General features: G+C 40.6%; 1 long non-coding RNA gene across 4 annotated transcripts in view; it reads right to left on the bottom strand.

Moving 5' to 3' along the window:
- LOC139156023 (uncharacterized) overlaps window positions 1-7,258 on the bottom strand; it is a 34,752-nt gene extending 27,494 nt beyond the window's left edge. Inside the window, exon 1 of one of the 4 annotated variants that reach the window (XR_011557171.1) lies at window positions 7,122-7,258. This is a non-coding gene — a long non-coding RNA (uncharacterized lncRNA). The other 3 variants (XR_011557170.1, XR_011557172.1, XR_011557173.1) reach the window with 3 other exon arrangements.
- Between the last annotated feature and the right edge of the window lie 8,050 nt (window positions 7,259-15,308).

The raw sequence follows: 15,308 nt of genomic DNA, 5'->3' as shown, positions 1-15,308 counted from the left end.
CTCCTCCCCGGCATTGGAATCCTCCTTCTCTACAAGAGCCGGGGGCTTGTCTGGAAGCGGCGGCCCTTTACTGGTGACATTTACGGAGCTGTCCATGGCTGCGAGAGACAAGGTTGACAGCTCGAACGCACGGGCTTCCGCCAGAGCCGTTTGAAAAGTTAAGTCTCGGGTGGCCAGGAGACGCCTCTTAAGGCGTCCATCCCTTACCCCAAAAACCAATCTGTCCAATAAGTAGTCGTTTAGGTCTGTAAATTCACAGTATAAAGCCGCCCTGCGGAGAGCGGCGACAAAATCATTGATTGATTCCCCTTCCGCCTGGTTCCTCTGGTAAAATTTGTATCTCCGGGCACAGCGGGACGGGGCAGGGGCATAATGGTCCTGCAGCGTAGACAGAAATTGCTGCCACGGAACCTCATGTATTGAGACCGGGGCGAACAAAGCCCTCGCCATCTCAAACATCTCTGGGCCACAAAACCCGAGGAAATAAGATCTCTTCCGATCCCCTGATATTTCGGTATAGCCATTAGAAATTAAAAAACAATCGAAGCGGGCCACGTATGAGTCCCACGTCTCCCCTTGAGGGTCGAAGGGGGGAAAGGTCAGCTGTACCGACATCCTCACTTACTGTTACAATACTTAGTAAGAATCCGCATGGAACGTTCGCCTCTCGTCGCCAGTGTAATAAGTGAGGCCTCGGGTAAGTCAGAATGCTTTAATCAGAACTCATGCCAGGCTGGCAGGTACAGGCTTAAAGGAAAAAACATTACAGAGGCTTTTATACTCCAAGCTGCCTGAGGCAGCAACCAATTAACATTAGAGAAACTTCCCGCTTACTATGTGTTCTGTCTGGGTTTTCCCAGACCTCAACACCAACTGAAAAAACAGCCAGACACTCTGGTAAAAGCCAAAAGTATTTTATAGCTGGAAAAAAATAAGCACAAAGGAAAACCTGTCTTCACAACAGACAGGCTATAATACGTTACAGCAGGGTCCTGATGTCCAGTCAATACCACAAGCTTCTTGCTGGCACCCCCCCCCCAAGGTTTCAATAGTCCAAGGCACAAACCAGGATTGTAAGCCACCAAAGTTCACAGACAGGTCTCACGAATCTCCAAGATAAAACTCCACAAGCCAGGAAGGGTGGGTCCGCCTTTTATCCTTTCCCAAGAGCACCACACCCAAACCCAGCTGTGACCTCTAATGCTGGAAATACTTAGCCAATTGAGTCCGTCTCTGATTAGCTCTCCTTTGTCGCATATCTATGATGTCTTGAGCATTTTCCCCTAAGGAATCCAGGCTGCTTGCTGGGGAGAGCTCCCCCTGGTGGGACTCTGGCTGTCCTTCTTCTTCAGCCTGGGATTCCTCTTCCTCGTCAGTCTGCACCTCCTGTTCCTCAGCCTCTCCCTCTGAGCTGGAAACCGACAGAAGGTCAGCCATTCCCGGAGGGGTCCCAGACTGAACCACAACACTATGTATCCAGGGGACGCGCGCCAATCAGCACCCTGGATAGCCCCGGCTCGCAAGACACCTAGCGGCCGGCTGTTACTAAACAGACAGACACTACATGAACAGTGTCATTTGGCAGGCCCCAGGGGAAGAGCCTTCTCTGTGGTGGCCCCAACTCTCTGGAACCAGCTCCCCCCAGAGATTAGAACTGCCCCCATCCTCCTTGCCTTTCGTAAACTCCTCAAAATCCAGGCATGGGGGAACTCCTCAAAATCCAGGCATGGGGGAACTGAGATATCTCCCCCGGGCCTATACAATTTATGTATGGTATGTTTGTATGTATGTCTGCTTAATAATGGGGTTTTTTAAATATTTTTAAATTGTAAATTATTAGATTTGTTATGAACTGTTTTATTGTGCTGTGAGCCGCCCCGAGTCTACGGAGAGGGGCGGCATACAAATCTAATAAATAATAATAATAATACTCCCCCTCCCCACCTGAAAATAAATCTGTTCCAAATGCAAAATACAAGCACAGGAGAGGAGTTTCACTTTTACTTTCACAGCAGCAAATAGCTTTACTACAGAAGCGTTGAGCTAAGTCAAGGCCAAGCTCCTTCCTGTCTCTTTCTGGCTCACACAGCAAATACTTCTTTTAGTTTTCAAACAGATCTTTTGTACAGATCTGTAGGTCATGCAATTAGGAAAAGACAAGTAAGGGAACACAAATATCATCAAACTCATCTCCAAGTAAGTAGACAGACTGCAAAAACATATTATTAACACACTCCTGTGCTAATTAGTTAACTGTTCTACTCCCCTTCCCAACCTGAAAATAACTCTGCAGAGAATGGGACAGCACAGGAGAGGCTTCTGTGGGACAAGGCTGAAGGAGAAAAGTGGACAGGATAGGATAGGATCAGGGCCACCATCAGGATTTTTGGGGCCCCATACAGCCTAAGTGTCTGGGGCCCCTGCCCACCAATTTAAAACTACTGCCCCCAAATCCCGTGCCATGCCCACCATGGCCACACACCCTGGGCAAGCCCTCCCCCGGCCCTCTGAGGTCAAACACAGCCCTGATGTGGCCCTCAATGAAATTGAGTTTGACACCCCTGGCCTAGAGGCTATGACCAAGGGCTAAGAGAACGAGTATGTTTAGCTCAACAAATAGAAAACTGAGGGGGAATATAATAGTAGTTCCCCAATCCTTAAAGGGCTGCCACAGAGCGGATGGCATCTATTTATTCTCCATGCCACCTGAAGGTAGTACAAGAAGCAATGGGCGGAACCTCACCAAGAAGAAATGCAACCTGGAAATAAGGAAAACCTTGGGACTGGGCGGCATAGAAATAAATAAATAAATAAATAAATAAATAAATAAATAAATAAATAAATAAATAAATAAATAAATAAATAAATAAATAAATAAATAAATAAATAAATAAATATAAGTATATAAGTATATAAGTTTATAAGTATATAAAAATATAAAAATATAAAAATATAAAAATATAAAAATATAAAAATATAAAAATATAAAAATATAAAAATATAAAAATATAAAAATATAAAAATATAAAAATATAAAAATATAAAAATATAAAAATATAAAAATATAAAAATATAAAAATATAAAAATATAAAAATATAAAAATATAAAAATATAAAAATATAAATATATAAATATATAAATATATAAATATATAAATATATAAATATATAAATATATAAATATATAAATATAAATAAATATAAATAAATATAAATAAATAAATAAATCCCTTCTTTTTTATTAAAAGAAATTAATAATTAAAAAAAGCCAAAATCCATTACTATTAAAACTAAAACAACCAGCAAAATTATTAATAAAAACAGGTGAGGGCTGGGGGTTTTTTCTGTTATTATTTAATTGCTGTTCTGTTCGGGTCGTATGTGACCCGAAGCCAAGTTTGAGTCCCTGTAAAAAATTTTCCCTGCATATCTGAAACTTGAAATTTCATGACTTTTCATCATTTCAGGGGTTCTCTCTATGAGAATTTTTTTGGGGGGGTGGGGGGCTTAGTTTTTGCTGGGCAAAAAAAGTTCCTAATGTTATGTTCGGGTCACATACGACCCGGACCGAAAACACTTCATTTGAAGTGCTTATGTTTGGTCAATTTGAAAACGTTTTTCACTTGGAAAGTAGTCTGAACATTTCTGCACACAATGATATGAAAATTGAAATGAAAAAATTAATCCTTATTGGTTTATTTTGCACATAAATGTGCCGCCCCCCCCGTTTTTTGATTTCTTTTCAATTTATGGATAGTTTTGCTTGCAAAATCCATTCTATTTTACTGGAGTTGGTGTGGGATTGGTAGCTTGAACATTTCTGAATATAAGAAAAATATAAAGGAACTGAAAAAAATGATTCTTACTGGTTTTTTAACATCAGAAATAAGGCCTCCCCCCCCCCTCGGCTGCTTGCAATCATTTTCACTTTTTATTTTTTTATGCTCCAAATCCGAAATATTCTTTAAAATCTTAGGCATTCATTTACTCAATTTAACAATGCTGGTCATCAAAAAATATTTTTGGGGTGGTGGCTAATTGTTTTCTGGGCAAAAAAAAATCATAACTTCAAATCTGTTTCTGTTCGTATATGACAGGACCAAAAATTTTTTTTTAGGTACTTGAATTTAATCTTTTTGAAAACTTTTTCAACTGGAAAACTAGTTTGAACATTTATGAACATAATGATATGAAAATTGAACTGGAAAAATTGAGACTTATATTTTTATTTTGATCAAAAAGCCCCTCCCCCCATCCTTTCTGAATTTCGTGTCAATTTATATTTTTTAAGGCTACAAATCCCTGAGGAATTTCCACCCAAAAGGTTTGATATACTAAATTGAACATTTCTGAACATGAGAAAAATATAAATGAACTGAAAAAAATGGTTCTTATTGGTTTATTTTTGCCACAAAAGGGCCACCCCCCCGGCCTTGCTGTGTGCCATTATTGTCACTGTTTATACATATTTGTCTATAAATATTTGGAATATCCTTTTGAAAATCAACCACATTGTAGCCAGATAACTAATTTTATGAAAGAAATCCATTTTACTAAAAAAAAGTATGTAAGTTTGAAATTAACAGCATAATTTTTATATAAATTGAAATAAATTTATATGCAAAATAAACCAATATGCATCAATTTTTCCAGTTCAATTTTCATATCATTATGTTCAGAAATGTTCAAGCTACAAATCCCACACCAACTTTAGCAAAATAGAATGCATTCTGCTAGCAAAACTATCCATAAAGTAAAGACTATTTCACAAAAACGGGGGGGGAGGCACATTTATGTGCAAATAAGGATTAATTTTTTCAGTTCAATTTTCATATCATTGTGTGCAGTAATGTTCAAGCTACCAATCCCACACCAACTTTAGTAAAATAGAATGGATTTTGCAAGCAAAACTATCCATAAATTGGAAAAAAATCACAAAAACGGGGGGGGGGGCGGCACATTTATGTGCAAAATAAACCAATAAGGATTAATTTTTTCATTTCAATTTTCATATCATTGTGTGCAGAAATGTTCAGACTACTTTCCAAGTGAAAAAAGTTTTCAAATTGACCAAACATAAGCACTTCAAATGAAGTGTTTTCGGTCCGGGTCGTATGTGACCCGAACATATCACTAGGAACTTTTTTCGAACAGAACACAAGGGTTAAGTGCTTTTACCATATGCTTTAAATCAAGAGTCACCTCCCTCTTTCCTGTCATTCTCTGCCTCAATCATTTTCTCATTTCTCTTTTTTCTCCCCTTTACTCTATCATTTCTCTCTCTCTCTCTTCCTACCACTCTTCTCTCTCTCTCTTTCTTCCTCTCTCTCTCTCTTCCTTCCTCTCATCTCTCTCTTTCTTTCTCTTTCTCTATCATGCTTTCTTCCTCTCTTTCACTCTCTTCCTTCCTCTCTCATCTCTTTCTTTCTTTCTCTCTTTCTCGTTCTCTATCTTGCTTTCTTCCTCTCTTTCACTCTCTTCCTTCCTCTCTCCTCTCTCATCTCTCTCTCTTTCTTTCTCTTTCTCTATTTTGCTTTCTTCCTCTCTCTCACTATCTTCCTTCCTCTCTCATCTCTCACTCTTTCTTTCTCTCTCTTTCTCTCTCTCACTCTCTTCCTTCCTCTCTCATCTCTTTCTTTCTTTCTCTATCTTTCTTTCTTCCTCTCTCTCACTCTCTTCCTTCCTCTCTCATCACTCTATCTTTTTCTTTCTTTCTTTCTTTCTCTTTCTCTCTCTCCCCCTTTCTCTATCTCTCCCCCTCTTGCTCTCTCTCTTTTTCTCACTTTCTCTCACTTGTTTTCTTTCTCTCACTCTTTCTCTCTCTCGTTCACTCTCTCTTGCTATCTTTTTCTCCCCCCCTCTTTCTCTCTCTCTCTTTCTTCCTCTCTCTCTCTCTTCCTTCCTCTCATCTCTCTCTTTCTTTCTCTTTCTCTATCATGCTTTCTTCCTCTCTTTCACTCTCTTCCTTCCTCTCTCATCTCTTTCTTTCTTTCTCTCTTTCTCGTTCTCTATCTTGCTTTCTTCCTCTCTTTCACTCTCTTCCTTCCTCTCTCCTCTCTCATCTCTCTCTCTTTCTTTCTCTTTCTCTATTTTGCTTTCTTCCTCTCTCTCACTATCTTCCTTCCTCTCTCATCTCTCACTCTTTCTTTCTCTCTCTTTCTCTCTCTCACTCTCTTCCTTCCTCTCTCATCTCTTTCTTTCTTTCTCTATCTTTCTTTCTTCCTCTCTCTCACTCTCTTCCTTCCTCTCTCATCACTCTATCTTTTTCTTTCTTTCTTTCTTTCTTTCTCTTTCTCTCTCTCCCCCTTTCTCTATCTCTCCCCTCTTGCTCTCTCTCTTTTTCTCACTTTCTCTCACTTGTTTTCTTTCTCTCACTCTTTCTCTCTCTCGTTCACTCTCTCTTGCTATCTCTTTCTCTCCCCCCTCTTTCTCTCTCTCTCTTTCTCACTTTCTGTCTATCTTGCTCTGTCGCTCTCACTCTCTCTCGTTCTCCGGACGCTGGCGAAAGTGCTTTTCAATGTCCCTGCCAGCCCACCCGGAACATTCAAATTAAGAAAGAAAAAAAAAGCCGGCAAAGGTTTTCTTTTTTTTTGGCAAGAAAAACCTTGGCCGGCGGAGGAGAAAGAGAGGCGGGTGGGCAGGCATGCGGGGGGCAGCGGAGAGTAGCCAGGGGCGCGAGAGGGCTAGAGGCATGGGGGGGGCTGGGGGCAGCTGCGGCATGTGCGCCCTTGGAAAAGGGTGTGCGGGGCGGGGGGGCCGTTTTGGAGTGCGCTGGCTAAGGCGTGCGCAGCCTACAGCTACAGGGAATGCTCCGGCCACCCAAGCCTCGTTCCCCAACTCCGCCACCCCGAAGGGGCTCCTACCTTCGCCTGTGCGAGCGAGGAGTTGGAGCTCGGCGTCGGCGCTGCTCACTGGGCACAAATTACTGCGGGCGCCAAGGGGCCAGCAAAACCATCCGGGCCCCCCCATTTGTCAATTTGGCCGGGCCCCTGACGCCACTACCAGTAGTACCGCCCTATCTGCGGCCCTGCCCCTGGATCCTCAAGAGACCAACCACCCCTGTCCAAGCACTAGGTGACTTCAAGAGCCGAGCCCTTCTAGGCGAAAGAACCTCCACTCACCACACCCAGCAGAAGGGAAGATCATCCATCCCCCCTGGCCACTCCACTCAAGAGTTAAGATATATTTTGTGCTCTTGTTTACTGAGTCCTTGGTTGTCTGAGTTAAATACCATGCAAGGGCTGAGAGTTCTACCAATAAAGGTGTGGTAAAGTGAAAATAAGTGCTTCTTGCTTGCAAAAACACCTTTCAGCTAAGTGTGTGTGTCTTGTGTCTATATATTGTGTGATGGATGATGAATAAATAATACAGTGTCAAAACCTCTGTAGTTTAAAATGCAATCAGTTTCTGCTGGATGGTGATAGCTTTAGGACAGTGTTTCCCAACCTTGGCAACTTGAAGATATTTGGACTTCAACTCCCAGAATTCCCCAGCCAGCAAATGCTGGCTGGGGAATTCTGGGAGTTGAAGTCCATCTTCAAGATGCCAAGGTTGGGAAACACTGCTTTAGGAAGCGACTTTGCATCTTTAGAGACATGAGAACTTGCACCACCACTGCCTTCAGCGTCCTCGAGCAAACGTCTCCAGCTTTCTTGATAAAATATAAAAGACGGTATATAAAGATATAGTAAGTGGAAAGGGCAGTCAAAAGTCCCAAAAGAAAAGTGGCAGTGTTGTGCTATTTCTGTGAACACCGTGCAGTTATGCCATGTTAATATTTTACCAGCTATTACATTTTTCGAATGCAGGCATTGTACAATTGCAGTGATACAAGGTGGGGCTTTTCCAAATCTCGAAACAACCGAGAAAAGGAACCTGGAAAGGAACATGCAGTCTAACCTTAATTATCCAACAACTAAACAGCTGGCTGGCCGATTCTGCAGCAGTGGCCAATGCACACCACTCACCCACAGACATCAGCACCTTAATGCCAAGTTTTCTGCCTCTCTAGTTCATTATGTTGTAAACATAGAAACATAGAAGACTGACGGCAGAAAAAGACCTCATGGTCCATCTAGTCTGCCCTTATACTATTTTCTGTATTTTATCTTAGGATAGATATATGTTTATCCCAGGCATGTTTAAATTCAGTTACTGTGGATGTATCTACCCCGTCTGCTGGGAGTTTGTTCCAAGGATCTACTACTCTTTCAGTGAAATAATATTTTCTCATGTTGCTTTTGATCTTTCCCCCAACTAACTTCAGATTGTGTCCCCTTGTTCTTGTGTTCACTTTCCTATTAAAAACACTTCTCTCCTGGACCTTATTTGACCCTTTAACATATTTAAATGTTTAGAACATGTCCCCACTTTTCCTTCTGTCCTCCAGACTATACAGATTGTATAGTAAAGTACTGTATTATATAGTTGACTTCCATATTTCATAATGGTTCAGTAGGAGTTATATTTATTTTGATGAGGACATATGTGGTTCAATTGTCTTCCAATTTCTGAAGTCATGCATTGGGGCAAATAGACACACACATACACACACACATACACACACAGAGGGGGGGGGGGTTGTATAACAATGTTGGGATTATTTTAAAAGAAAGGTACAGAAAGTCTAATTTTTTATGCTGAAAAGGAAAACCAGTTTTATGCAGGGTTTAAAGCTTTAGACTAGAAGCTAGAAGTTTAGTTCTAGTCCTTCTTTAAGTACCAAGCCATCTGGATGACCTTGGGCCAGTCACTCCCTCTCAGCCCTGGGACGCAGACAATGGCAAACCACTTCTGAAATTTTGCCAAGATAACCTCAGGGACCTGTCCAGGCAGTTGTCAGGAGTCAAGACTGATTCAAAGGCACCAAAACAAATACTGTATAGTGGTACCTCGGCATTTGTTGTTAATTGGTTTTGGGAGGTGCGATAAGTATTAAAATGACCAGTGGAAAGCAAACCATGTGACTTAACAAGTGATCCTTTGTTTTGGCCAGAAAGGGTAGCGAGTCACAAGGCAGCCAAGATTGACAGCTTCTAGCTTGCATGCCGAGTATCAAACAAGTAGTAGTACCACAACAAAAGTTTTGCATCAAAATGGGTCAAGTACCAAATTTAATTATTTTTATAGCAGCCAAGTACTAAGGTACTATTATATATGCCTGTGATGGCCACCTATGGCACACGGTCCACAGTGGCACATGCAGCCATATCAGAGGGCACGTGAGACATGTTTTAGTTTCAGTGTGCGTGCGCATGATGGGCAGCTAATTTTCAGCCTTGGGAAAAGGCTGTTTCGTCTTCCGGATGCTCCAGGGAAGCATCATTGGTAAATGCAAAAAGGTAAATCTGGAATAAGACACTTTTCCCCCTTTTTTCTCCCCCTTTTGAAAGGCCCAGAAAGTCTGTTTGGGCCTCACTTTTGGTATCTTCCCCCTACTTCTTTCCTTCCCACCCCACAACTATGTCGCTAAGACACTAAAACCACGATCGGAAGCCTTGATTCAGAAGTAATGTTGGCTGCTAATTCTTATTCCCAGGTGCAGGATCATAGAAGAAAAAAGGTGGCTGTGAACGATAATATTGGCTAGAGTAGAATAGGGAGAGGGATAGGGACAGGACAGGACAGAAATAGAACAGAACAGAATCACAGAGTTGAAATGGATCTTGAAGGTCTTCTAGTCCAACCCCCAGATCAAGCAGGAAACCCTATACCATTTTAGACAAACAGTTGTCCAATCTCTTCTTTAAAATTTCCAGTGCGTTCACAATTTCTGTAGGCAGTTCCACTCATTCATTGTTCTGTTAGGAAATTTCTCCCAAGTTCTAGGTTGCTTTTCTCTTTGATTATTTATTTTATTTATTTTATTCTATTTATTGGATTTGTATGCTGCCCCTCTCCGTAGACTCGGGGCGGCTAACAACAGTAACAAAAAACAGCATACAAATCCAATACTAAAACAACTAAAAAAACCTTATTGTAAAACCAAACATCCATCCATACAAACATACCATACATGAATTGTAAAGGCCTAGGGGGAAAGAATATCTCAGTTCCCCCATGCCTGACGGCAGAGGTGGGTTTTAAGGAGCTTACGAAAGGCAAAGAGGGTGGGGGCAATTCTAATGTCCGGGGGGAGTTGGTTCCAGAGGGCCGGGGCCACCACAGAGAAGGCTTTTCCACTGGGCCCCGGCTTCTTGTCCTGCCTTCAGGTGCTTTGGAGAATAGCCCAACTCCCTATTCTTTGTGGCATCCACTGTGATATTAGAACATTGCTATCATGTCACCCCTAGTCCTTTTTTTCACTAGATAAATTGAATTCCAGCAAATGTTCTTTATATATTTTAGCCTCCACTCCCCTAATCATCTTTGTTGCTCTTCTCTGCACTCTTAATATATTTTTTTACATTGTAGCAACAAAAACTGGATGCATTATTCCAAGTATGATCTTACCAAGGCATTATAAAGTGGTATTAACATTTCACATGATCTCCATTCTATCCCTCTATTAATGCAGCCTAGAACTATGTTGGTTTTTTGGGAAGCTGCGGCACACTGCTGGCTCATAATTAAGTGATTAGAACTCCAAGATCTGTCTCAGAGTTACTACTATTAAGCCATGTGCCATCTACTGTATTCTATAACTGTGTATTTGGTTTTTCTTGCCTAAATGTAGAATCTTACTTTTTTTCACCATTGAATTGGAACATCAAAGAAAAAGAGAAGTCAAGCCTGTCTTCTCTTGAAAGAAGAGCTGGTTTTTTTAAAAATAGATATAAAACCCTGGGTTTTTTTTTTTTTAAAAAAAATAGATATAAAACCCAAGCTGGGAAAAAGGTGGCAAATGGGGGGGGGGGGATCAGCCTTCTGATTTGATAAGTACTGTTGCACTGAGCCTGAATAAAAGAGAAAAAATGGATAGTGTTCCCAGAATTAACTTGCCTGACTTCAAAAGTGCTCCCACACTCCACATAAAAATAAATGCAGGATCCCCAACCTATCATTAATGTCTGCATCACCAAAACGTAGGGTGGGAATCAGAGTTTACAGCACAATCCTACCTTTTTCCGCTCAGAGTGTATTGACTTTATCTCTACATGCCACTGTAAAGGATTAGTAGATTGCCATCATACTTCCTTCTTTCCCTGTAGCTGATTAAACCAGGGATAAAGAGATAAACTCCGTTCTTCGGAGCAAGAGTGGTTGACACTTCTGGCTTGTAATGGATTTTATATTCAGCTTCCCAAAACTTGAAAATAATGACTGGTTCAAGTTAAGGCAAAGTATGGAGAAGGTATAGGTAAGCCTCCACTTTTAATTAAGAAACCATATCCAAGAAGGGACAGTAAAAAGAGTGCTGCAGACATGTGACTTCATAAAGTCAGTTGCATTGTTTATTTATTTTATTTATTTATTTTGTCCAATGCACAACAATACACAATGAAGGTTATAAAGGTTATACTCGAGTAAAATATATTGGAGAAAGAATAGAAGTGAAAATTTAGGAATAGAATATATCAATTAGAGAATAGGAGGATATAATGAGAGTAGTATAAGAAGAATAGAATAGAAAATAGTATATATGAGATATAGGAGAGACAATAGGACAGGGGACGGGAGGCACGCTAGTGTACATATGCATGCCCCTTATTGACCTCTTAGGAATCTGGAGAGGTCAACTGTGGATAGTCTGAGGGTAAAATGTTGTGGGTTAGGGGAAGATACTACGGAATCCGGCAATGAGTTCCATGCTTCGACAACTCGATTACTAAAGTCTTATTTTTTACAGTCCAATTTGGAGCGGTTAATATTAAGCATGTATCTGTTGTGTGCTCTTGTGTTGTTGTGGTTGAAGCTGAAGTAGTCGTTGACAGGCAGGACGTTGCAGCATATGATCTTGTGGGCAATACTTAGATCATGTTTAAGATGTTGTAGTTGTAAGCTTTCTAGACAAAAGTATGCATGTTTGGGATGGCAACCACAATAATGGAAAATAAGCAGTGTGTCTCCATCTTAGATCCTCCACATAACACTCCCACCTTTCCTCAACTTGTCTCACACTCAAATGCTAAGAAATACACGGACTCCTGGTCTTGTTACTATCACAGAATAGACAAATGGATAAGTTTAATCCTCTGCTACCTCAAAGGCTTTCAGGTTGGACTTTCACGTGGCCATCTGGCTGTAACCTTCAAAATGGATATAAATTGTAAAAGTAGAAAATGTTGAATTCTAAAAATCACCTTTGTTTTAATACTGAGGCATTATCACAGCCATATACTCATTGCTTTTTAAAAGCCTTCTTCCTTTATGGAAAAACATGTTTTTGTAGCTACACACATTATTTTCAACTTCCCTTAGTAATTCCTAGTCCAACCCCAGGGTAGCATTAAAAGTAGTATCTATCTATCTATCTATCTATCTATCTATCTGTCTGTCTGTCTGTCTGTCTGTCTGTCTGTCTGTCTGTCTGTCTGTCTGTCTGTCTATCTATCTATCTATCATCTGTCTATCTATCTATCTATCTATCTATCTATCTATCTATCTATCTATCTATCTATCTATCTATCTATCTATCTACCCACCTACCTATCTATCTATTAGATTTGTATGCCGCCCCTCTCCGCAGACTCAGGGCGGCTCACAACAGCAATAAAACAATTCATGACAAATCTAATAATTTAAAAACATTTAAAAAACCCTGTTATTAAGCAGACATACACACAAACATACCATGCATAAATTGTATAGGCCCAGGGGAGATATCTCAATTCCCCCATGCCTGGCGGCAAAGGTGGATTTTAAGAAGTTTACGAAAGGCAAGGAGGGTGGGGGCAGTTCTAATCTCCGGAGGGAGCTGATTCCAGAGAGTCGGGGCCGCCACAGAGAAGGCTCTTCCCCTGGGACCCCCCAAGCGACATTGTTTAGTCGACGGGACCCGGAGAAGGCCAACTCTGTGGGACCTAATCGGTCGCTGGGATTTGTGTGGCAGAAGGCGGTCCCTGAGATATCAGATGCTTGTAAACAAAAAGAATCCTTGTGTGTTGTTAATAGATTTTTTTTAGAGTTACATAACTGGCAGGAGTCCAAAGTCAATGGATTTTGGATCTGATAGCAGCTCAGCTGAAATATGCCCCTCGTATACCACAGGCATAAGTCTCTCTCATTCATTCATAAGAATTCTGAATAAAATGTTGGTAACGCAGAATCATTTTGCCTTGATAGTAGAAGATGCCCACTGTTAAAAGCACCGGGTTATCCTCTGGCAGGAGAGGCAGGGAAAAGGGCTGAGAGAAGGGGGAAATTACCTATAGCTTGGCAAAAATGCACCTATGTTTCATGTACAAAAAATCCCAATTTAAACACCTCTAATTAAATCAACTCCTCTAATAGAAAATGGGATTGAGAAAAATACATGCCCAAAAATCCTGGGGTTGTGGGCCAGATATTCAAGGAGAGTTCCCCTTCCTTTTGGGAGAGTGAACCCATGTTAAGTAGCTAAGATGGCGAAGTAGCTCATACTAAGTTCTACAGTCAACTGGTTTTTTTTTTTTAATGTGACTTACTGGTTTAAACCCTTTTTAAACCAGAGATAGCACACGACAGTCTTGGTATGCCTGGAATGCACTACCTGACTCTCTTGTTACATCCTCAAATCCCCATAGATCTAACCTTAAACTATCTACCGTGGACCTCACCCCATTCTAAGCGGTCTGTAAGGGGGCGTGCATAAGTGCACCAGCATGCCTACCGTCCCTGTCCTATTGTCCCCATTTATTTGTACCCTGTTTCCCCGAAAATAAGTCACCCCCGAAAGTAAGACATAGGAGAGGTTTCATAGAATTGCCTAGTATAAGACGTAGGAGACGTTTCGTTTTGCAGCATTCCCGAACAGAACATATATAACATATGTTTGAAGAAAGTATAATTGTTGTACATGGAAATAATGGTACGGTAGTAGTAAGAAATTCTGGATAGGATTCAGTTTGTCTGGTTATGCTGGTTTGTGATGACAACTACTGTACAGTATATAATGAATGTTCTTTTTTTGTTGTTCAGCAATAAATGTGAATTCTTCTTCACTGAAAAAAAAATAAGACATCTCCTGAAAATAAGACGTAGCACATCTTTGGGAGCAAAAATTAATATAAGACGCTGTCTTATTTTCGGGGAAACAGGGTACTCATTTTCTGTGTTCATGTCCATGTATATACTTATATCTGTTATCTCGTATATGTTTGACAAACTAACTAACTAACTGAATAAAATATCTAAGAATAGTCCTCGCAAGGCTAAATATACTACACTCAACCAGCATTTCTGCTAGGACTAAGGACTTGTTTACTTACTTACTTACTTACTCACTTACTTACTCACTTACTTACTTACTTACTTACTTATTTTTTATGCCGTCCACTCCCAAAGGACTCTGGGTGGCTTACAATAATAAAAATAATATTTAAAAAGTTTTAAATTCCATTATTAGAATCATACCATGTCATACAATCTCACTATGGCCAGAAATAAAGTGGCATCAATTGCTCACAGTCTCCAGGCCTGCCAGCAAAGCCAGGTTTTCAAGGCTTTTCGGAAAGCCAGTAGGGTGGGAGCAGTATGGATCTTGGGAGGTAGATGGTTCCAGAGAGCTGGTGTTACCACAGAGAAGGCCCTTCCCCACGGCCCTACCAGCCAACATTGCTTAGTCGATGGGACCCAAAGAAAGCCAACCCTGTGGGCTCTAATTGGTCACTGGGAGCTAAGGACTAAGACTAATCCTTTCTTTCTGTTTACTGTGCTTTGCTTAAACCAACATTTGCATTTGTATCCCAGGAGCAAGGTGGGTGTGGACAATGATGAAGTATTAAAACAGCACTTCCTTGATAGTAAAACAATCTTAACAATTTTACATGGATGGGGTTTATCTCAGCGTTAAAACAGTAACAATTCTAATCTATTCATTCATGCTCCAGAGGGAGGACTACTTAGCAAGACAATCAATAGATGGACATTAGCATGGGAAATGTACTAAAGTTGTAATACCAACACAGTGCAGCTCCCAAGCCACCTCACATGACTGGAAAAGACCAGTACTCTAATAGCAGTGCACTTACAAAACATGTTTGAGTAGAACAGGATAACTTCCATCACACTGCATGCATAAGCATACCATTGTGCCTACCGTCCCTGTCCTATTGTCTTCTTTTATCATTATTTACTACTTATGTTATGCTTATACAAACTACAATCCTATACGTTCGACAAAATAAATAAATAAATAATAAAAATAAAATAAAGTATATAAATACTGA

Source organism: Erythrolamprus reginae, unplaced genomic scaffold, assembly GCF_031021105.1.
Source record: "Erythrolamprus reginae isolate rEryReg1 unplaced genomic scaffold, rEryReg1.hap1 scaffold_231, whole genome shotgun sequence".
Classification (NCBI taxonomy): Eukaryota; Metazoa; Chordata; class Lepidosauria; order Squamata; family Dipsadidae; genus Erythrolamprus; species Erythrolamprus reginae.
The sequence above is the reverse complement of the archived record's forward strand: the minus strand, read 5'-3'. Positions and strand labels throughout refer to the sequence as shown.